Genomic DNA, 26,134 nt, shown 5'->3' with positions numbered 1-26,134 from the left:
TGTTTTATGCTCCATGACGAATAAAACACTAATTCTTCATAGAGTACAGTTCAACTATAAGGGAAAAATCTTATACTTGTTACTACATCAGTGGTAAAATTACTTCTTACCTTTCTTCTTTGGGACGTATTCTTTCACTGATCTCATTTCAGACAGTGGTTTTGCTTGACCTTGCTTTCCTCAGATTCTTTTCCTTTGGGCTTTCTTCCTAGGATGCTTGTTTGTTTGTTTGTTGTTTGTTTGTTTTACCAGCCCATCTAGGAACTATTTTCTACAATTAATTTTTAAAATTAATTTGTGCCAGTGAATCTGTGTAGCTTCAGAACTGACCATAACTGCACATGCTAGTGTTAAACCTATCATAATTTCTAAAATCCCCGCATAAACTATAGCTGGATAGCTATAGCTGCAGCATCTTCAGGGTATAACAAACAGATTTCTCTGCATCCAACCTCATAGCTTTACAACCACATTTATATACTGATGCCAACTATGAATGAATGAACATGTTTTTTTTTGTTTTCCAGTACAACTTAAAATTCTAATCTGTGTTCCTCAGTACCATTCATATTGGATGGGCTTAATTATATTATGTTTATTTTGAAGCAGGATACTATAGTATTGTGTGAATTACCATCTTTGAAGGAGAACAAGTGATGTTTTTAACAATTGGTTTCCTGAAAAATATATATCTATATGTATGTATAAATACAATTATTATAGATTTTACAGAGAAGGATGTGGAGCACACAATTTTCAGATAATAACATAATATATAGTATTAATTATTGTAAAATAAATCTAGCCAATTTGTTTTCACAGAATGTTTTTGTTAATTTTTGTTCAGTTCTTGTGCCTATCGCCACATCATGGTGGCTATTCACAAACAAGCCTACTTCCAATGAGATCGTTGGCTGATAATTTCATTTACATTAATGGATAAAACATTACCGAAACAAAGAAGACATATGTTAGAATGACCATCACTATTCAATGAATGATTTCTTGCTGAATCGGATAATGTTTTTTGAATACTGTAAGAACATCTTCTCAATGGTTTTTCACTATTCACTATGTGACAGCTACAGGAGACTTTTAAAATTTAATCTGCATTATTAAATCTTCATTTCTTCCCTAAGTCTGGAGTTAAGATAATTAACAAAATGTAAATACAGCTCTGATTTGTAATATTTGCCAATATTTATAATTGTAAATACTATCAGAATGACATATTAAAATCTATTAAGGTACTGTCACTGAATTCTGAGTTGCAAAAGATATGTAATAACACACCAACATATAGTATTTCCTCCATTCAGATATGTCATAAAAAAAAATATCAAGAGTATAGATAATAGTATCATGTAGAAAAAATTAGGAAGTGATGAATTTTAGTATGTATTACCATTTGAAATATAATTAACATTTTACTTTTAATGTAATTTAATATTTAACAATGCCTATGTTTGACAACAAACTAACTGAATTTCTAAAATTTTAATTGGCTCTCACAAGCTGTTTTGAGCATCCCACTGGAATAAGATAAAACCTGTTACTAAGTATTTTCCTGGTATTTTATTTAATCACTGAGCCATGAGTTCTTTCATCAGTGAGAATTAGATAACATATGTAAAGCCCTTACAATGTTTAGAACATGGTAAGATTTCACTAGTAGATATTGCTTAGCTTCTAATTCAAGAAACATATCTACCGAAGTTATAGTGAGAAAGTCCAGATTCCATATTAATTTTAAATATGGCATATTATATTTATAATGACAAAACTTAAGATTTGTTGCATTATTTTAAAATATTATATAAAATATTTTTTCATTTAATTTATTAGAGTTATTTACACCTCTTAGATTATAAGTGTTCTATTAAGGAATAATTTTTCTTATGAATAACATTCATGGATTTTTTTTTTCCCTAAAGACACATTTCATACTGTAATACCTGAGAAGATTCCAAATTACAGTGTATTATGTAGAGTACTTTGAAACTTTAAATGGGAAGAGTAATTTCTATTCATAGCTTTCAGTTTTGCCAAACTACTTTCTTTGTATCATATAATAAATATATGTTTTGCCTACCTCCTTTCTCTACCCTCCAGTATTAAGTCTGAAGAGACTTTATTATTCATTCACATGTTCGAAGGTAGCTGTTTCTACCTTAATAGAGCCAAAATTGTCAACTTTTCAAACAGTAACTTGTTTTCTATGCCCTAAGGTTTGAAAGAAAATAGTCTCATAATGGAAAATAGTAAGTTGACTTTCTGAATGCATAAATGGTTCAATTCTTTATCAGGCTGTGCTGTGCTACCTGTCTGGAGGTGGAGAGATGGTCTTCTAACAATAAGGAATGTAGTTTGTGAATAAATATGCCATAAATAACAATGTTTACTATTTCCCATTGGGTTTTTGCAGTCTCAAAATTGAGCTCTTCAAATTTGGAGACAGTACTCTAAATTGGAATTGTTTTACATTATAAATAAAAGCGAATGAATTTAAATAGGATCCAAGGAAGACAAAATAATGTTATGACTATTCAATTTAAGATATTTTGAGTCATTTCCAACTACATATATTATTTATAGTATAGATAATAAGTAGATGAGACTATGAGAGAAGTTTGACAGATATATAGGTTTGTTTTTAATAATTAGGCTTTATATTGTTAACCATGGAGTACTACTATTAATTGAAAGTAACACTAGGGCAGTATTTGTTTAAAGTGATATATTTTCTCAGTGATTTGCTCACATCAGTTAAAGATGAAGAGAAAATTAAGAATTCTTTTTATGAAGGACCTAGCAAAGAAAAGTCAAGATTGTAAAGTTTAAACTGCCTATGCATGTGTCTTAAAAATACTAGATATCATTTTGTTTAGATAGAAATATAGGAGCAGATACTGGGTATACCATATTTAACTGTGGTTAATAATCTATTTTCATGACAGCTCTTTGAATAATCAGCAGTTTTATTGCTTTAATATTGTAAAAGTGCTATATTATTTTTGAAGGGGAAAAAGAGGAGAAAACCAACATTGGATCAATGACTTGACATTGCTAGTCAACTAAAGCATGAAAACATCTTTTTTAAAAAAAACTAACTAGCAGCTCTTCATCAGTACCCAACGGCAGTGCTCTAGTTATGTAAAGAAATCTTTCAGTACATTAGAGAGTTTCTCTTCATCCAGAACTAGGCATGGGGATTTAACATTATAAACCTAATCAAAGATCAAATGAGCATAATATATTTAAAGAAAAGTATAAGTAGTTATCTTTTTAAAAAATGTTTTGAATAAATCATAAATGTTTCTCTTCTTCCTAAAAATCTCAATCTAGGGTAAATTTGAAAAATTAGCAATTTTAAGCAAAGGCAAATTTCTCTAACTAGTAAGATTCTTACTTGTCCTCTCATCTCTTGGTGTAACTCACATAAGATACGTTGAGGAAAATATAGGAGCTTTTCTTTGGGTAGGATCTGAAATGTGGTCTGGTCTAGTGAGAGTTGAAATTAAAGCTCTCCCTGCATCCCCCAACTCCACCTTTTGTTCTTTTGCAAACATACAAGAAACAGTCTTGCTCATTTTTTTTTAATACTTGTTCTTCTCTCTACCATAAGGCTTCCCCTCTGATCTCTCCATGTTTCACTTCTTCACATTTTTCAAGCCATTAATCAAATGTCATCTACCAAGAGGAGTCTTCTTTGTCCACTACATGTAAAATTGTCAGCTTTATTTATTTTGGTCCACTATCCATCATGCAACCTATCTTTTTTCTTTTTTCTTTCTTTCTTTCTTTCTTTCTTTCTTTCTTTCTTTCTTCCTTCCTTCCTTCCTTCCTTCCTTCTTCCTTCCTTTCTTTCTTTTCTTTCTTTTCCTTTCTTTCTTTTCTTTCTTAACAACTTTCTTTCTTTTCTTTCTTTCTTTCAACAACCTTCTTTAACAACAACTTCTTTCTTTTCTTCTTTCTTTCTTTTTAACAACAACAGCTTTTCTTTTCAACAACAACTTTTTTTCTCATATGCCCCACCCCCATTCCAAAAGGAAAATAAATTTCATAATGGCAGTGAATTTTATTGTCTCCTCATTCCGTAGAGCAATATTGGACATTTAATATCTTTAAAAGGTTGGGTGAATGAACTAATAATATGCATGGCATGAACAAAGGAGATCATTATTGGGCATAGATAAATATTGATACTGAGTAGATTTTATAAGCCATATAAATAGCCAATTTAAAAATTGTAGATATATAATATCATTGGCTTAAAATCTTCTTTTAGAAATAGGCAAAATATAGTTATCTCACAATTTAATTGCCCTAATTATTATTAGTAATGCGCTTCATTCATTCATTCATTTGTAAATTAATTTATTCAAAGAGTAATGGTAAAACTCCTACTATATTAGGCATTATATAGATCCAGTGGATACAATGAATCTTTTAACCAGTAAGGGAAAAAAGGTTTCAGATAATCTTACAAAAAAATTATAGATATTACCAGTAAATTTTATGAAATCTATAACAGAATGATCTGACAGTCCAGAATATCAGGGGATGATTAGCAGTTGGTCTTGAGAACAATAGCTTACTGAATGATAAATAGTTCAGAGTGACTTTATTCTCTAATTTAAATATTGTCCTATGGTAAAACAATGTATAATTTATTTTTTGTTTTGTTTTGTTTTAATCTTGTGTTTGCTTTTACCTATTTAGAACATTTATTGCCAGAGATCAAGTTGAGCTTTACTGTACTAATAAATGCCATAATGAATTTTATAAAAATGTTTTATTATCAAAATGCCATATTACTTTTTTCAGGTTGCAGAAGTATGAATCAAAAATTTGTTGGTATTAGGAAATATCAAGATAGAAAGTGACATAATAGAATTTAGTTGTAAGTTTTGAACCAGAAGAAATATCAAAAATCCTCCAATTCATTTCCTTCATTTCATAGAAGCAGAACTAGAGACACAGAAGGCAGAGTGAGTTGCCTCAGGTCATAATGTTTGTAAAGGTAGAGCCAGAATAATAACCATCTCTCCTGCCTCTATCTCTGACTTGTCAGGCAGGTGTCACAATTTGAATAGCAGAAGTACATTGACTTAGTCATTCCCAGAACTTGGAGCTTAATATATATTTTAAATTAAAAGTAAAACCAGGGAACTGACATAGAGTTGTCAGAGTTTTATTTCACTTAAAATAATATCCAACACTAAAATTAAAGTCATAAAAAAAAGAGAAAAAATCTGTGTTGATCATCCTATAATAGATGTTTTATTACTAAAAAAATAAATAAATAGAAACTGTCTAACAGTAAATTAAAGAAAATCTCTGTATATATAATTAATTTTATTTTATATATCCTATCATTCATCTTTATTTTTGTCATATGTCCAGTACAAAGAATGTCCCAATACTGGACATTAGTTAATTTGGCATTGATTGAGGACTACTAAGCAATCTAAGCCTCACAACCACTCATTGAGGAAGGCTGGGAAGATGTCCACATTTTATAGATGAAAGAAAAAAAAATAGTGTCCTATGAATGATTCAATGTCACAGGACTATAAAATGGCAGAACTAGGCACAGAAATGACATATCCTAAGCCAAAATCTAATGCTCACTTGACTATACCAAGCAGCCTCAGAAAAGAGAAAATAGCTTACTCACTTTAAGAATATATACCTGTTAATGCAGTAAAACTATAACATGAAAAAGCAAGCAAACATAAAAAAAGTAATGCTAATAAAGAGCATATACAACTTGTGCTACATTTTTCTTATTACATACCATTTTAAATCACATTTATTTCTGTTATAGTGAAAAAGAAAAATATTTAAAATCGTTATTATCAAGAAAAAAAGGCAGTTTATACAGTTCTATTTAAATAACTTTCTATAAAAAATGCTTCTCTTTAATGAGAGAAACAACAGAATGATAATAATACAGAATTTTAAATGTATTTAAGATTTATAGCTATACAATGATACAAATGGCATTTATTTCTTTAGTGCCTCAGCACTAAAATGAAATAACGGAGAGTGCCAATTGTCATATGGTTTACTCTCCACATTTATGTTTTCAATTACAGAGTTATATCACTTTAATAATTATGAAAAGTTTCCTTCTGATTAAGCCAACAATTTTCATGTACTTATTTACTCATTCAGTCAAGAAATGCTTATCAATCCCCTACCTTCCAAGCACTGGAACTACAACCATGAACAAACCAGACAAAAATCCTTGCCTTAACAGAGCTTTTAGAGACTAAACAAAATAAATAAGTGAAATATATTTTATAGAGCAAATAAGTGGTATGGAGAGCAACATCAACAACAAAATCAGGATAGAGATCAAAGGAAATGGCAAAGAGAAGAGGATGGGGAGGATGGTTGGAATTCAAAGAAGGTCACACTGACATGGTGATTTTGAATGAAATTCTGAAGGAAGTGAAAGAGTAAGTCATGTCTGGATACATGGAGGAAAAGGATGCAGTCAGAAGGAACAGAGATGGCAAAGATCTTATGGTAAGAATGTCCTTGGCATGTTAAACAAAATGACAGGCCAGCATGGTTGGACATGAATGAACAAGGGAGACATTAGTGAAAGATAGTAAGGTAAAAGTTAGTGATGGTCTAATTTGACAAATTCTCACATAATAGTTATTTTGAATGAGGTGAGAAGACATTGAAGGATTTTGTGTAGAAGAGGAGCATGATCTAACAAAATTACTTTGACAGCTGCATATGGATAGAACTCAAGATAATCAAGCCATTGAAATAAGCCAGACAGAAAAAGTTGAAAATCACATGATATCACTTATATGTGGGATATAAACCTAAAAGCAACAAATGAGAAAGACAAACAAACAGAGACTCATGGACATGGACTATAGACTAGTGGTTACCAGAGGACTATAGAGTAGTGGTTACTAGTGGGGTGGGAGAGAGGGGGAAGGTAGATGGGGTATAGAGGGTCAAATATAGGGGGTAGGGGGAGGGTGAGTGGATAAAGGGGATCAAATATATTGTAGCTGAAAGAAACTGGACTTTGGGTGGTGAACACACAATAGAATATACAAATGTCAAATGATAATGTACACCTGAAAATTATATAATTGTGTTAACCAATGTTACCTGAATAAACTTAATTAAAAAAAAAAAAAGAGAGAATAAAACAAAAAGGAGTTTTCACAGTTAAGAATCTACTTCAATAATCTCACAGAAAGATGGTAGGGGCTTACATCAGTTTTGTTGCAGTAAAGGTAGTTAGATTCTGGACATATTTTGAAAATGCTGCCAATGAGATTTGCTGATTGATTGAATAAGGAATTTGAGAAAAAATAGGAAAGCTATGATGATTACAAGACTTTGATATAAGCATCTGCATGTATAAAGTTGCTGTATGTTAAAACAGAAAAATTTGAGTGGAGTTTTTTTTTTTTTTTTGCGGGGGGGAAGATCAGAATTTTGGTTTTAGACATATTAAGTTTGAGATAGCTAGTAGAAATTTCAGTGGAAATATTGAGTAAACCCTTAGATGTGTGAGCTTGGAGCAGACGCCCATATAGGAGATAAAATTTATGAGTCATTATCACATACATGCTAATTGAAGCCTCATATGGTATTGCGTGGTATCACCAAGGGAGGAATGTACATCTGAAGTGGTTATGTCCAAAGTCTCTACTCTGGGATATTCTAATGTTTATAGGAGAGAAAGATAAGGAAGACGCATCAAAGGATAATAAGAAGGAGCCACTAGTGAGACAAAAAAAAAAAAGAACTAGAAAAGTGAGGTGTGATAGAAACGTAGCAGAGAAAGTGTTTCAAGATGGAACAAAAGATCAGCTGCGTCAAATGCTGTTGATAGTTCAGATAGAATGAACACTAACAATAAAAAATAGGATTTATCAATGTGAAGACCATAGGTAAGAGTGACAAGAACAATTTCAGTGATGTAAGTTAAAGAGAAAATAGAAAGAGAGGAATTAAAGATAGCTAGTACAACTCTTTTTATGAGTTTTGCCAACAAGTTAACACAGAAATCCCGCAATATTGGAGAGTGAAGTGAATTTAATAGAAGTAGACTGCAGAAATGACATGTATAAGGCTGTTTGAATAATACAATAAAGAAAAAAGAAAAAAAAACACATTGATGTAGGAAAGAGAGAGGACCAGATTGATGGAGTGATACAGCACATGAGAGGAGAGGGTTACTGCAGTGATAACCTAGAACAGATTAGAAAGTGTGGATTCTAGGACACAAATGGCAGAGAGCACAGGCCTGGAGTTTAGAGCACAAGCCATTCATTTGCTAAGAGGAAAGATGTCTAAATATGTGGATGTGGAATCAGGATGGTGGGAAATGAGGTGGTGGTGGCTTATTGATATTCCCTTATGATTTTCTTCATAGTCTGGGGGCTTTGGAAGTAAATAAGATTATCAGATAAAAATTGGGATGGAGACAAGAAATAAGGGTTTTGAAATGAGATAAGTTTAAAATAATTCACTTAAAAAAAGGGGAGAAAAAGTTGACTTTGGAACTGCAATATCTTTTACTTGAAGCATTAAAAAGGTATACTTGAGATATATGATCATAAACTTATTAAGAACATATTCATATGTGTACTTTTCTATGGCCACATTCAGTTGTGGGGATGCAGGCATGAAATGGATTTAGTTGGATTTAACAGGTTAGAAGGATTTTACTGATAAGTATGACAAAATTGAGAAAGGGGCAAGGAAGTTGAAGGTATGGAAAAGTGTTAAGTTCAATGAATTATAGGTCCACATGAAGTTAAATTAACTTGAAGTCAAATTACTAGACAAATTGAGTTGGAAAGATAGGAGGTGTGATTAAAGAAAGAGTGGGAAGCTTGATGTTATAGGCAAGGCAAGGCCTATGGAATGATCATAGATGGGATTGAGTATCCAAGGTAGAAAACAGATAAAATCAGAGAAAAAAATTGTTTGGAGGGCTGACAATCTTTGTGATGATTTAAACAACCAAAGAGCTTGCAGGACTAGAGTTAGAAGAAGTGACATAAGCCAGGTACAAAAAAATCTTCAAAGAATGAAGATCAGTAAAGATAGCAAGATAAGTGAGTGGTATAGTCTGAAGTAATAATATTTAAAGCTTGAAAATTTTAGGGAGAAGAGAAGAGAGTGGTTTGGAGATAGCAAAGTGGAGCACATGTCCTCTTCCCCCCGCCCTAATCTAGGCACAGTGATTTTGGAAGAAGTTAATAGCTATTCGAGAATTTAAGGGAAAGTATTTTTCTCAGGTGAGAGCCAGGACTCAGTAAAGAAAGTGAGTAAAGAAAATACAAATAAGTTTCTCAATTAAATAGTACAAACAAGGCAGTCAAGATTTCCTTCATACTAGCTCTGACCTTACTTGAAGATATATTAGATAGGTATATATAGCTCTATATAGTGTTTTATTAACCTTTTTCACTTAATCTCAACTGTAAATATAACTATGTCTAGTTTAAGGAAATAAGATAATCTGAGATTAAATTATTTTTCCAAATTACAGTCTTGTAAATGGCAAAACTGAGACTTAGACCTATCTTAAGTACACACTATTTCAACAGAGATTCTTAATATTTTTTTTCCCCATGAGGCTTAGTTAATCTTCTTAAGTAAAGTGCTGACAAAGTAATCAAAGATCATCTACTCAATGCCAGTATTATAGGATAGGGAATATTTGTTTCTCTTCTCACATATTCATTAATTAACATTCATTTCTTTTTTTTTTCCTTTCACAAGTTCATTTATTCATTATCACATATTCATTCAATAACTATTTACTGCAGTAGCTACTGGAGAAATAGCAGTGAACATTACTGATAAATGTCTACATTCCATGGAGTTTCATGGACTATCTGAAACAGGAATTAAATATGTACTACTCAAATAAGCTATGGAAAAGCCTACAGTGGCATAAGTTTCAGAGAGAGCCCAGCTTGGGTAGGGGGATTGATAAGGCTTCCTGAAGAAGCAGCACTTAAGGAGAAACACTAAAAGTTCAGTGTGTGACTTTAAGCTGTGACTACAGGGGTCTCCAGAGAGAGAATGTATGAAAACTTTGAGAAAGGAAGGATCTGGAGTCAAAGAGAAGAGGAAAGAAGCCTAGCCAAAGACTTTGATGAGCAAGGGAGAGGAGGCAGAAACCTTGGCTGAAAAGGAATTGAGGAGCTACATAAATGTCATTTCAAATATTCTATTCTTTGTCATAAACCTCTACCAAATGTTTTGAAATAGAATAGTACATCAGGCATTCTCTATTAAGCAACTCCCTTGTTGGATGATTTCTTAACAATTGTGAAATATTCAACTTGAAATCCAGTGATAATATTAGATGTGTTTCTTCTGTATTTTGCACACTAAAAAATTGTGATGGGTACTTTAAATGTTCCCAACACAATTTCTAAAATAGTATTACATAACACATTAAGAGTCATCAACAATTTAGTAGTAAATGTATAGGTTGGATTTTGTTTATGATTAATTTTAGTTTAGTTTTATTTTTAAATAAGTGCCCCTGCTTTCTATAAAAATGTCATATATCTATGATTTCATCTCTTTATTGATTATACTTTTTTCTTTTTATAGAAAAAATAAAATTCATATATACATATAAACCCTGAATGGGTTTGAATATCTTGATTAAATATTCAATTACATGGATTTTCCCATTGATCTGGCTTCTGCTTTCACATTTTTACAATTGCATATTTTGTCAAATGTTCTCTTTTAATATGTGTATCTGCTAAGTGATTTCTTAGATACTGAACTAATGATCATATTATCACTTGATTTTCTGTATTAAAGCCAAAGATACATTAAAAATAATAAATTCATATAAAATTAACCTTGATTTCAAAAATTCAAAGCCATTTTTCTTTTTGATTTTTAGAATATAGCAGAGTCATAATTTTTTGACAAATAACACATATAAAAAATCTTAGAGTCATTATTTGTGTTATAATATTATATAAAGATTAGGACTATTATTGGTATTTCTAAATAATTTAAATTTTCTTTGCCAAGCAGTGACCCACTACTAACATTTTTCCTTGTTATTCAAAACAGATCACTATTTTCAAAGAAAAAAAATCAAAATGCTTGTTATGCATTGATGTCTCAACAAAACAGTGTTAATGTTATGCAATGAAATGTTAAGATATGTAATCATTGGTTCTAGTATCTCCTACAGAGCAAAAATAAAAAACAAGCGCACACACACAGTTTCTTTGACCCTGGTGTTCAATTAAACTTGATTTTTTTCTTTCTCTTGACTACATTTAAAACATCCATTTCCACATGACTTTATGTAGTCCTTGCCTAGTACCTGGCTTCAGAAGTCCTTGCTGCTGAAACTGTGTACTTCGACATAATTGAAAATGAAAATTAGAAGATTTAAAAAATATATATTTTTATCAACCACACACCATGGGGTTTAATGGTTTCTATTAAATCCCTGCCATTTGGTCACCTACGTGCTGTTTCAGAATTCTTAATCTCTAAAGACATTTTATTTTTGACTCCTAGTAACTTTTCATTTATGTTTAGTAGAAACTTGTCTTTTTGTACCTTCTTTCTTTTGGTTTTATTTTTCCCGCTTGGCCAACGTATGATTTGTTTATAGTTCCCATTCTCTTTGAATGGCACTTTATTTTTATTTTTATTTTTTGAACTGCACTTTAAAATAATACTACTACAAAAGTAATTATGTTAAATGCTATATAAGTAAATGTTGAGATGATGTGCAATATCCTAATTCAGGATAATTTATAAAAATAATCTTGGACAGATATCAGTAGGATTGGGATAGAGCAAATTCTAAGAAGAGTAGCATGCAGAGAAAATGGAAAAGCAGTTGTTATGTCTAGGTGAACCATCCAATCTGACTCAAATATTAAGGATGTATAGTGAACAATGGGGGATTAGACTACAAAAGCAAGTTAAGGAAATATTCTCGAGAACTGTAAATATCTAACTAAAATTTTTGAATTTCATTTAGTACAAGGTGTAAATTCTTTGAAAAAATAATAGAATATTTAATGTGCAAATTAATCTTTATGAACATAATGAGCTAATAGAAGAAATGGGTATAAAAAGAAAAACTAATAAAACATTATGTGATTAGTCAATGATAAAGATAATATCTGATTTGGGATGGCAACAGGAGGACTGGACAGGAAACTATGATTATATTTTAAAACTAAACAAACACAATGCCAAGAATTGAGCAATCCTTTACCTATACTATGTCAAACTATCTCATGCTACAGGAACTCTAAATACCCCCATTATAAGTGAGAATATTGAACACTTGAAAATTGAAAGAACAAGCTCAAAGCTATACACATCTACAGAGTCTTATACAATGGATAATGAAGTAGGATAATTCCACTCTCTAAATGGGCACACCAAGGCTCATTCTTTAGTTCTCCTATTTTCTATTTTTAAGTTTTTTATAAAGTTAGAAAGTTCATTCATTGAATGGCTTCACCTATCGCTTCTGTAATATCCTGCCAGATTCACATGTCTAGCCATAGGTTCTCACTCAAGTATAAATTATGCATGAATCGACTTTCCCCGGTAAATTTCTTCTGGTATTTTGTATTATACTAAAACTTTAAGTTAAAAATAATATATTTCATCAAACATTGGTATGTTATGTTTTGTCAGATGAAAAGCATTTACTCCTTGTATTTCTTTTATTGCATTAGATACTAGTTAACTAATCTCCTGTGCAATCGGTAAATTGTGTTTGCCTTCCTGGCAAGTCTTTCTGTGGCTAGAATAAACTATTTTAGTTTTTAAATTTATAGTATTTTTGCTTTTTAATTTCTATCTAAAATGACCCTTTATAAAAGATAGAATTAGAGAAATTGGATAAATTTATATATGCCTCCCAACATCCTTTCCTTCTTCATAAATAACTCTGTATCTAAACTTTTTTCTTTTTGTCTGGAATTCTATTATTTTTCTACTCTCTAAAGCTAAAGTATCAATAGCTATGTATGACTTTGTTTTCTGTCCGTATTCAAATGACAGTCCTGGTGATATTTCTTTCATCCCTTGAGTCTCTTCCTTTCTTTCTATTTCCGTGAAAACCACCTCTTTTTCATAGGCTTCACAAATTCATTTTTATTTTGCTAATTCTAGTCTCTTTTCTATAAACTATGTTATATATCTGTCCTAAAATTTTACTAAATACATTTAACAAATTAAGTTAAAAATAAAATATTTCTAATGCCTAAAGACTAATTCTATTATTTTTTAGATTCATCTTTTCAACAGTGTCATCTAAACATTCTCTTCCCCAATAAATATAATCTGGGCATTTTTCCTAAATATTCTTTTACTTTTTGAAGAAATGATTAGACTTGTTTAACTAATCATGATATATATTGCCATCTTGTTTTTCTCTCCATCCATATTAGCTCTACCTTCTAAAATATAATTTATGCCACTTTCCAAGCCCTTAGAAGTATCTCTTTTAAATTTTTTAACTGTAATAAGATTTGCCCCATCTATTTAGCATGTAGTATTTATCACTTGTATTAATGATTTTGATTTTACACATTTTTCCCAAAATATATCATAAATCCTCTAAGGTCACTTACATTGTTTTATTTTCTTTATCTTTCCTATGCCTAACAATGTGCCTAATGGAACATATTAAGTCATCTTTGTTTATACAATGCCTCAGGATCTCTTCTAATGCAGATATATTTCCAGGGGTCTATAAATGGGATGTTGTTGATATTATTGTTTTGCTTTTGTTGTTGTTGTTGTTATTGTGCTACGGCACAATAACTACAGCACATATGTGAGAAAATGTGTGTATGTTTTAGGAGAAGTAGCAATATTTTAAGCATCATTGCAAAATGTCTTATAGATATGTAAAAATATACACCTTTTGTATATTAGAAGTATTTCTAGTTTAATGTGGGTCAGTTTATAATCTTAGTTATGGAATATCAGAATATCATATGATAATACTGATCCATGGTTTTGACCATTAAAAATTGTTTTGCATATTTGCAGAGGAGATCAAATTTTGGAAATTCATGTAGCTTTTAAATAAATATAGTACAGTCATTCAGCAAACAAACAGGGTGTGCACATACTACTTATTTTGAGATATCAAGAGTAAGAAATATGTTTTCACTTAAATTAATTAGAAGCGATGGTGATTTACTAGACATAAATGCAACATGTAATTTTCAGTAATATAAATATCTGCTATAGAAATCCCAATTTCTAATCGCTTCAATAAATGTGTTATAAGACTCTCGAGGTCAGGCTAATCTTGTACTATTGGTAACCTTTCTACAGCAACAGATGAATTGCTCTGTGTACACTGTAACAGTGAATCAGTGACTATGCAAACAAGCCAGGACATTTTTACTCATTTTGAGTCTTTAACAACTGAAAATGTGATACCTGATATTTATATTAATCATCAAAATATTATATACTTACCTGGCAGGGTAATGAAGGTGGTTTTCCCAGGATGAGGCTTATCCTTTCACACCGGATGTGCTGACCACTGTTATTTCCCCAAATGTGGGGAACTCGACTGCATAATTTGTGGTAGTGGGGGACTGTGTTCATGCTTTCCCCTGAAAAAAAAATATTATGATAGATGATACAATCATTTTCTCTCTAAAGGAGATTGAATGTTGGTTTTTATATAAATGGCAATGTTTAGATTTTTTGAAGAAATAAAATTCAAATTATGTTGAATTCAGTTTTATATATTCTCCCGAAGAAGTATTTCTTTATTTTGTCATGTTTATGAATTTTTTAGCTTTCTTTCAGAAGATCTTTTATTATGTTTATTAAGACTATGATACTCTCACTTTAATACTTAATCACTACCAATTTTATTAGTTATCTAGTGTTCATTAAGAGTTCCATTTTAAGAGGGTGAATTTCAGGTGTACTATGACAAATATCAGAATATTTTTAAAAGTCTCCTTAATGAGACAGACTAATGAGACATTTTAAACATATGTAAACTGGTAGTGCACTAAAGAAAGAATATAAATTGAAAATAAGAGAGAGAACAAAATATCTACATAATTAAAGTAAAAAAAAATGCGATTCTCTTTCAAATATTTGGTGGCTCAAACTAATTGTACCTAAAATATTTTTATAATATTAGAAAAGATTACTTCTAAAAAGGTAAAACTCATAACTTTACTATGCTTTATGTTAATTTTCTCTTATGCTTGAGAAAATTCTTGGGTATGGAAAGCACATAACATTAACATGATGAAGAAAAAAGTCAATGAAAACCATAGTGCAAAATACCATGATTAGAGGAGTATGTTTCAAGGGAACCCTAAAGAAATTCCAAATCAGAAATCAGAAATTCAAAGCACCTGTAAGCCCCTTGCTACCACATATGCATATGTTTTTAAATCAACACCAAGCATTTCCTGAGAACAGATTCTTAAAGATATTATTTGTCTGTGATGATTCTAAGTATGGAAAATAAGGTATCTACTACAGCACATATGTGAGAAAAGCTAGAATCATAAATTGGGGACCAAGATGAACTACGAATGCTCCTAGTCACAAAGAAATTAGAATTAATTTAGAAAATAGAAATTTCACAGTTTCTACTAGGCATCCTCAGAGTTTGTAAAACAAACAGAACAATAAAAAAAGAACAAAGAAAAGAAAAAAAACTAAAACAACAAAATCAGAAATAAGCTAATAGAAGAAGGAAAAATAACAAATACTTCCTGGGAATTATAAATATAATTGTCAAAATGAAAATATACTTAAACTCCACTAGAATGAACAGAATCTGAGACAAAGCTAATCATCTCTTAGCTAAGGTTCAATATTTCCTAGAAATAGAACAAAAAGTCCACAGCAAAGAAAACCATTGTGTGTATGTATACACACATATATGTATGTATGTGTGTATGTATATATATATGTCCATGTATGTACATATATATACATATGTATGTGTGTATGTATATATATATATGTCCATATATATATATATACATACACACATACATATGTATATATATGTATGTATATACATATGTAAACACACATTCAAATACATAAATTATATCTCATTTTAAATGTCACTTACATTTGTGTGCTTGTTACTATTTTCGAGATCTGTTAATCAAATTTATCTCTGGAAGTTATATATGTCAAAGTCTAATTTGCAATTGATGTGAGTAGCATATTTTTTGTTTTTTCATAATGGATAAACATAACAAATTTAATAGAGTAAAATATTTTATCCCTTAGAAAACATTTTAAGGAGTGGCAAATAGTGTGTTAATTACTTGTTTAATCACATTTAAGCAAGTATGAGCATAGTTTTATACAGACAATGATTTGGTGAAATATCCTAAGATGTTTTATGCTTTCAAAGTTTTCAGAAAATAGGTTCAACATTTTGATCGTGTTGCATCAAATTATTATTTGATTGCTAAATCTACCTAAAAACCTCAACAGAATTTTTCAAGATGGTTGAATAGCTGCAGATTTTGTATGTCATACCTAACATGTCTAAAAGCTTTCTCTCATTATGCAAAAAGTCATGAATAATCAGGTCAAGGCAGTGTGCAAAGAAAATTATCAGACTGTGAAACTAAGGGAAGGCCTATTAGGCACAAGCCGTACACCTGTTTGCTCGTTTCTCACTTTAAATGGTTTGTCATTCTGTTTATAAAATCTCATTATACTGAGAGTTCTATGAGTGAAGAAACAAATGTCTCAAAATAAAATTCTATTCAGCAATAAGGCAAATTATATTTACCTGAGCAATTCTTTAAAAATATAGCTAGCCTTTGCTTGAAACATTATGTATATAGCATATGTGGAAAATATGAAACATATATCTTTAAATTTATATTTAACATGTATAGAATAAAACTTTTTACCATAAAATATTAACCAGTTCTAACAAGAAAATTTGTCAATTATAAAAGAATTACAGACGGTGGGGGTAGTTTGGCAGAAAAAAAAAAAAAACTAGACGGTATTTTATAAACCACAGTCCATGCTTACCAAAATAACCAGTTAATATATACATATAATTTTATCTTAAGCTGAAACATATATAGATTTCAACATAATTAAAAATGAGTGTTATTTTACTTAGTTCTTTTGCATGTTGCTGTTATAAAGACATGTTTTTGCTAAGTCTATACCTCAAAATAGTAATATTCTGTTTCCGTAAATTCTTCAAATTTTTAGCTTACTAAAACCATAGGAATTAAAAGCTAAAAACATACAAGATTATTTCACAAGCCCTCAAAAATAATGCGGTAGATATTAATAGGTCTATATATTAGAGATTTATATTTACTCATACAGCAAGTTATATTGATGGAATAAATATTATCTGACATATTTGGCAAGTTATTATATTTCATATTTTAAAATTATGTTTAGCCCAACTTTTTCCATTTAAAAAAACTAAAATTTCAGTGTAGTTTTTGTCCTTTTTGTTTCTTTTATCTTATTTTTTCTAAAATTATTGTATTTATTATTATTGTTAGTACTATTTTAGAAAGTTAAAAAATATATTATTTCCCCAGAAATTTCACATTATCATGAATATGCTTTTCTAATATTAGAATCTGTAAATTTATTTTATTTATCTAATTTATTATTACTTAATTCTATAAATGTGCATATTTACTGAAAAAGTTGTTTTTGAAGAAATAGTGATACTCTTAGATTCACTTAATCAAAAAAATAGAAAAGATTCATTATATACCAAATGACTGATATTACGTATTTTATAGTATATCGTATAATGTTATATGACTTGCATATGCAAACATATGCTTCAGATGAACATTATATTTTGGTTGCTCTTTTATTGTGTTTTTCATTAATGCTGTGACTCTTTATATTTAAATGTGAGATACTTTATAAAGAAAACATATAACAAATGAATATTGTAATTTGCCTCAAAGCTGTTTAGAATGTATCTGCAATGTACGTTATGCTTTTAGAGAGTGAAATTTAGCCAATTTAATCTGAAGGAGAACAAGGTTTAGTGGGAGATTCTAGGACAACCAAGTAATAATTTGGAAGCAAATCATAACTTAGAATTTGGAGAATAGCATATCAAAGCCTCTGAAGAAAGAGTCTGTAAATGTCAGTAAAAGGTACCTAAGCAAACTTTTAAAGCTGTGATAGTAATGTACTATGGTGTTAAGGCTATAAACATCAAGAAGTGGATAGTGTAATATTTTAGTGAAAGATGACCACAAGATTAATAATATTGAACTCTAGAACCTAAGAAAGTTTATACTCAGTGAATCTTTTTAAAAGTTTAAAATCAGATTATTAAACTCTATAGAATGAAATGTATAACTAAAAGTTAACAAGATAGCCCACAGCTTCTGTTTTAAGAATGCAGTCAAATTGTGTTGTCTCATTGTTTGATAGAGTAAATTATGTGGATTACTAGGAGAAGAGCATTCTGGGTAGTGGGAACAGCAAATAATATCTTAAGACAGGAGTCTGACTGCCTTATTCAAAAATTGTTAAAAAGATTCCAATTTTGATTAATTAGAATAATCAGAGCTACTGAGCTAGTGAATAGGAGATTGATATTGATGAAGTGAATGACATAATGGAAAAGGAGGTAGAAGTCAGGGAATGAGTGTGGGAGCAGTAGTTAGCAGGCAGATTATCACTGATTTTGTAGGACCTTGTAAGCTATTTATATGAGCTTGTTTCTTACTCTTAAGGAGATAGGTAGTGATTTTGCAGTTTTTGTACACAGGCATGACATATTTCACCTTGTAAAAAGATTTGGCTGCTATGTCATGTGTAAACTGTAAGAGTAGGGAGAGGCCAGTGGAGGAAGCAAGTAGATCAGTCTGCAGGCTACTGAAATAATTCAGGAGGAAAATGATGGTGCCTTTGACCAAGAGGTAGCACAGAGATGGGATAGCAGTGAGATGGGGGATCTATTTTGAAGGTAGTACAGATATGATTTTTGATGCCCTAATGTGGGGTGCAAGAGAAGGTGAAGGGATAGTTTTCGGGTTATTGGAGAAAGAAGTTGGGAGCACAAAGTCACTATTTATTGCCAGTGGGAGAATCAGGATTTGAGGTTTGGACAAACATGGTTTGAAGAGTCTTTGTGATACACAAAGGGAGATGTTGGATATATGAGTCTGGAATTTAGAGATGATTTCTATCTGGAGATATGACTTTTCTATTTTGAGTGCATATGTGCTAAAAAAAAAAAATTTTGCGATTGACATAGATGACTGAGATATCAATAAGTGAGTGAGTGTAAATGGATAAGTGGTTTGAGACCAAGACTTAGACATATGTAGAGAGACCAAGGCAGGTGGGAAAAATGCCTAAAAACTGTCTAAATGATAAAAGTAGTTATGTGAATCATGTTCAGGAGTGAGTGATAAAGTAAAGATTAAAAAAAAATGTAATTAACATATAATGGCCACAGGCAATTTAATTTTGAAATAAGAAGTCACTAAAGTTATTGAAGTATAAATAGCAATTTAGAATAAGTGCAAAAATAAAATTATGGTTGCAAAATCTATATAAATAAGGTCTGTCTTTCTTGCAAATCCAAAGCCAAAGAGATGGAATTTTAGTAGCAAATAATACGAGAACAATTAGACTAATATTTGACCAATTTCATCTCAAGAATAGATTGTTTTGTCATTTTTGACATCCAAAGTGAAGGGTAATGGAATTTTAAATGTATTTATAATTTAATCTAATACTATTTCTAAAATATTAAAGGAAAATTGGAGAACTTTGGAGAATTATATGAAGCAACTTGTGTGAATAAAAATATATAATTTGAGGGTCTAGCTATTGTGGATCTGCCCTGGAATAGAAAGCAAAACTTCAAAATACAATTACCCTTCCCTAAACTTAGATATAAAATGAAAGGCAAAAATGAATTTTGGGGCTTTTCTGGTGAAAGAAGTTTTAGAAATGAAACAAACTGCAAAAAAATCTCAGTAGCAAATAAACTAGTAGACATGAACATTATTGGATAATATTGAATTACTGAATCCTCACACAGCTGAATCTTTGCATATTTAAGTATTTCAGGATCCATGGGCCAATGGGTTGATCTATAACTGTAGCCGATCTAGTTGAGAATTAAAAATTATTTGAGCATTTCTAACCTCTCTCAAGTTTTATCTAAACTTTTAATTCTTACTTGATTTCAAATCCAGGGAACTCATTAAGATACAACATTGATAAAAGGAAGAGATCCCTAATAAAGCTGTACTTATTTTTTGTCCAACTTAGAGGAAATCCCCATATCGGTGGGCTAGTTTATAATTAGGAAAGTATAGTGGATTAGAGTGACGAGAACAAAATAGGGAAGATAATGGCTTGATTCAAATTTAGCAAGTGACATTTGGAATTTTAGTAAATTAATCTGAAATGTCTTAAATAAGATAATTGGTAGTTTAAAAAATTGCACATTCTGAAATTACATATTCCATTGAAGTAACTTCTTACTCAACTGAAGTTACTCAGACACCTCTTTAAATAAAATTCCAGTTATTATTCATCTAAAGGTTGCTCTTATTTAACTTGTAGTTTGGAAGCTAGGAAGCACGTTAGCTATTTATTCCCATCTATCATTGGATAACTAAAGCCCAAATAAGTTAATTGATTGCTCTTAATTGGCCAGATCTTGAATCTTATTTTTCTGAGTATGAATTACATTTTTGTTCTCTATTGTGATGTGTTCCAGGCTAGAGACATGAGATATTGTCTTTATTAATCTATAATAAAGATAAAACACACTTTTTATGATTTAATAATGTATATTTTAGTTATTGTTTAATATCAGTAATTTGAAGTCCTGGAAATTCCATTAAAGAACAAAACCAGAACAATAAGATTAATTTTTAGAGGCTCTTTTTAAAATTCACTCTTTATGATTTATATCCTCAGAATAGAGCAAGTATAAAATTTAACTGGAAAAATAGCTTCAGATGTACTGCAACTCTGTTCTCAATTGAATTGGTGGCAACATCTGAAATAAGAAATCAAAAGAAAATGTAATTAAACCAACAAGAAGTTCATTAAATCTATCTTTAATATTATCTTTGCATTGTTTCTCGTCTAATCTTTTGACAAATTCCAAAGTGTAAACTATGGAGGCAATATTCACTACGTCCAAATTATTCTTTTTCGAGTTAGTTAATAATGACTGTTCTACAAAGTAATGCATTTTCTATGAATAGAATATGCAGACTGATTTTTAATTGTGAAAGAAATGTTATATTTATTTTTGTCAATTGTCTTATAAACCAGAGTTCCATATCCTCTGTTCCTCAATGTGTATCTTAATTGAGAAATTAAGTGGTTTGGCTTCCTAATTATAGTAATCATAATTGAAAGTTCATGAGATTTCTTCCCATTCACATATCAGGATCAATTTCCTAAAAAAATTAGTTTTTATTTATCAGCTTTGTGGCTTCAAAACAATAAAAGTCATTTTTCTGATTGTTTATTACAAACATTTGTGGACTTAACTTTTCTAGATATTTGTCATTATCAATTATTAGAAAGATGAGGACTAAGTATTTTACTTCAATAATTCTATAATATGGCTGTATAAAGCGTTTATTATTTCCTGTATATTTTCTAAAGAAATTAGATTCACATAATATGAAAAAACTATCACTGCTAAATCTTTATCATTTCTTACGATATATCATGCATTTCACCAAGGATCCTAAAACAGAGTGCTGGCCCGTGAAACTTCCTTGCCAAGTACCTCTTTCTTATCATCTATGCAACTTCCATTTTACAAATGGAAAAAATAAGATGCACTTAAGTGACTTGCTTTAATTTATACATCTTGTTAATTAAAGATCAAGAAAGACATTGAATGTATCCTGACTTCCATTCAAATTATAAAACACTGTTCCACATTACTAATTATGGAGGGGTGAAGTACATAGACTGCATTTTCTTTTAATTCTACTAAATCTCAATGGAATTTCTTTTTAAATGAGGTTGGCGACAAGAATGTCAATGGGTTAATGAAAGTTAAATCTACTGCACCTTTTGTTTCAAATTCACTTTAGGCTTGGAATACTGCATGGCATTTAGTCTACAACTTGCATATATACTTACAATATACCATTAAGATAAGAAATGCCAATTATCTGGTTAATTTGTCAATGTAGACAGCAGTCAAGCCCCAACATGAACCTCCTTCAGTGTTTATAATCAGAGTTAAATGAAGACATAGTCTAAATTGATTAGTTAATTGCTAACTTTTCTTTCAATTTTGTTCCTACAGACTTTAGTTAAAAAACGGCAATGTATGACTTGTCTTTCCCCTTCACAAAATCAATCTCTGAAATTTTAAGGCTTGTTTACAAAATAAAATTGCCCTTTGAGAAGAGAAAGTGTGTAGTATATAATAACAAGTACTCTATTTTAAACAACTACTTAGTGCTAAAACTGCTTAAAGAATTTCACTTTTATTAACTCATTAATCCTATTAGATAGGTATTAAAATCATCCCATTTTAAAGATCAGGAAATTAGAGACTTTAAGTAAATTAACCAAGGTTATATACCTAAGAAGCAGTAGTAAATCCAGGGTGTAGATTCTTTTATAAAGCATGTCAGATGTCTCTATTTAAAGTGTTTGACTAAAGCTCTGTATGAAATCTTATATAATTAATAGATGATGCTATCTGTAGTTTTTATTTACTATAAGTAATATTCATAGTAGACTAAAGATAGTTAACATTTTTGAAAACCATGAAATGTGCAGAATGTGGTATCAAATTAGCCAACCCCTATATGCAGTTTTAAATAGAATGAACATTATTCCTGAAAGATAAGTGACAACTTTAAGAAAGTAAATCTATAGCTCGAATTCATAAGAATTTGACAGAATATTTTGAATAATAGTATTAGAATTAATTGACACTACATATCGTTTGCACACAATAGTGCATATCTCAAGTTTAATATCTTTTAAAGTTCTAAATTAAGACCCTTACAATTATTTAACTGTACTAACATAATAATAATAAACATGGTTGGTTTATCTATTTTAAAGGATGTTATCCTTGCTGTCCTTACACAAATATTCTGTACTTGCTCATGAACATGTTTTATAGTCCAGTAATCCTATCAGATCTCCCAGCCTTTATTTTTTCCCCCACAAGAAATTCTCCCACATAGAGAAAAACAGACATATTTCTAAGATACCTTAATGTATCTCCCCTTAATCTAAAAGATTTGATGGTTCCTGTTTCTCTTTTCTACAAAATAAATTTCAGTTTCCCAAACTGCATTCTCAGCTTCATTCTCACTATTCACTTTTATTTCTAAGATCTAATCAAATAGGTTAAGGAAATATCTTTCAAACAAACCCCATAATCTTCAACTTTCATACTTTAGATTTTACATTATTTTTTTTTAAACAGATGTACATATACACCCAAATATGTTAAATATAAATTGCAAATTCCCTAAAAATTCAAGATCAAACATATGGAGATAATACTCCATTTCTATTCCTCTAGTTAAAAAATAACATATTTTATACTCTAATATTTTATTGATTCCCTTTTCATGATGCTGTTACTTATTAATGAGTATTTTTATAAATTTTATTTGTTCTTTATTGCCCTCATAAGATGTTACAGAGATTTAGAGCAGAGGCAATGTCTTTATACTCCACACAAATTTGTTTATAATTTTTAATATGAAACATTAGTTAGAATAAAATAGACAGACATTGATTAACATTTTTATTGATATAGCTAGGAGTCAGAGAAGTTAAGTGATTTCTTAAGATCGTAAGAAGCAGAATTTATACCTGGATCTCTGATTCCAAAAAAATATATCATGTCTCTCTGGATGTAACTATACTATTCACATAGATTTCAACTGTAATGTTTAAGAGGTGGATGAATTCTGGTTTCATCTGAGCTGGCATTTATCTCTAAGAGTATATGTCTTGTGGTGGAAAGTTGAAGGAGTACAGCAGGAGTTTTCTGGGATAGTAGAGATGCTCAGATTCCTTTGGATGGCTTCTTGGTTTTATGTAGCACATCCGATTTTGAGCAAGATGCTTGTAATTAAATAGGGAGCAGATGGGAAGAGCTAGACAGGCTAATAGGGTCCCAGCAAAGCAACTGAGCTTTAGAGAAAACTTCTAAGAATACTTCAGACTTGTTTTCCATCGGCCTTAAACTGACTCTTTATTTTACTTGGGCCTCTCCTCCCCTTCCCAATCCCATGCCACAGATATTTTAATGGTTACCTCTTTCTCACCGCTCATGATTCCAATAAGTAGTTAACTCCCCATAGAACCTTCATAATTACCTCTGATATCTTCATAGCATCCATCTTCCAGTGAAAACTATTTTTTTTTATTTCCATAATTATAAACTATTTTCCCCATTGAATGGAAACCTGTTAAAGTCAAGGACTATATCCTGAACACTCCTGAATACTCAAGAGACTTATAAATTTTCTGGCCATGGAAGACACCATAAATATGTGTTGGCTGACTTAAACGAGAATGATCAAAAAAATGAAGGTAGTATTGACTGATTCATTCAAGATAAACAAACATGGGCTTTATCTTGCTGGGTAACTGATACTCAAAGATTGTGCTCCAGGCTATTTTCATATTGTTTAGTCTTATGGCTAGAAAAAACTGGATTTTCACATTTTGTGTGCTACGGTTTCATTTATTCTCATGTTAGACTTAGATCAAATCAGCTGAGAGACTGAAAGAGGTTTCAACTGCAGATTGACCTTGTTGAATGTGTCAACCAGTGTAAAGTTACGGATACTTAGAGTCAAGCGGCTTAGTGGGTATTGCCTTGAATACACAAGAGTGAGCTCTTGATTCTTGTCAGAGGAGCAGAAGATAGAGCAGAAACACCCCTTAAGGGAAGGTGAGACCTCTCTTGACCCTTAGTCTATAGGGAACTCTTCTTGCTCTAAAGTGAGGAAGACTTCACAGTTTGTAACCTGCATGTGGTGCTGATGCAGTTAGTGCTATTTTCATATGAGTCTATGTTGTCCCTTCATTGAAAACATATCTAACCTTAGTAAATGCAGATTAGTTGATCTTACTGGCATTATTCATTGGAATGGTTTCTGAATAACCGGGGATTCCAATCAGGGAGGGATGGGGGGAGGTATTTGAAAGGAAAATCAAGAGAGAGGGAGCTTCTCAAAGGAAAGGACCAGTTTTAATCTTTCAGTCCTAAGACTTAGCTTAATATGTCCACCAAAGAAAATGATTGCAGATAAGCTGTTTTTTTTTTTTTTATAGACTAGATTCTCACAAATGAGGAGACATACACAACACACAAAATTGTAAATAATGAAATGAGGACCTATTCAAATACTGAAATTAATTTGTTGAATCAGCTCATTTTGAAGCAAAGACTCTGTAAGGACAACATGAAGTCATTGGCTAAAAATACCAGATTTAAAAAACAAACAAACAAACAAAAAAAACCAAAAAAAACCCCACAAACTTTAAGGGAAACAATTTCAAAACCAGAACCAGTACAGTGATTTTAATGTAAGCACCTCACGTTTTTTCTTCTAAATTTCCCTAAAGCTGGGTACCATACCCAGATGCCCCAGTAAACTGAATAGATTATTGCCATTTTATCCACCAGAAGATGGAGTGCATTGTTGCAATATTTCTTTGAAGCATTATTATAATTTTAAAACACAATTTTTCTCCTTTTAAATCTGCTTCTTTTGTTTTATTATGTCTAAAGAAATAAATAAATACAGTATTTTAAAAAAATTTAGTGCTTTTATTAATTCAAAAGAAATTTTATATTATTTTCAAAACAAGTAAGTACTACTTGATAAATAAAAATGCCACTTAACAGAACTAGCTTCTTGGAGAAGGGCTAAAAACATCTATGAATTAAGGAATGAGGATATATTTGGTCAAAATAAGTATATTACACTTATACTTCCAAGTATTTAATATTTTTTTATATTTCTCTGGTATCAAATGGCATCGTTCAGACATGTCAGTTCCTTGCGTAAATTCAAAATAAAAGGAAATTCTTAAGCTGCTTTCT

At 30.6% G+C, this 26,134-nt stretch overlaps 1 protein-coding gene and 1 pseudogene across 1 annotated transcript in view; both read left to right on the top strand.

The window, feature by feature from the left end:
- Positions 1–26,134, top strand: part of CADM2 (cell adhesion molecule 2) — a 982,117-nt gene that overhangs the window by 261,172 nt on the left and 694,811 nt on the right. The gene's annotated exons all lie outside the window — the stretch shown is intronic.
- On the top strand, positions 14,504–14,654 carry LOC120615306 (uncharacterized; annotated as a pseudogene).

The sequence above is a fragment of the Pteropus medius genome, unplaced genomic scaffold, assembly GCF_902729225.1.
Source record: "Pteropus medius unplaced genomic scaffold, Ma_sr-lr_union100, whole genome shotgun sequence".
Taxonomy (NCBI): Eukaryota; Metazoa; Chordata; class Mammalia; order Chiroptera; family Pteropodidae; genus Pteropus; species Pteropus medius.
The sequence above is the reverse complement of the archived record's forward strand: the minus strand, read 5'-3'. Positions and strand labels throughout refer to the sequence as shown.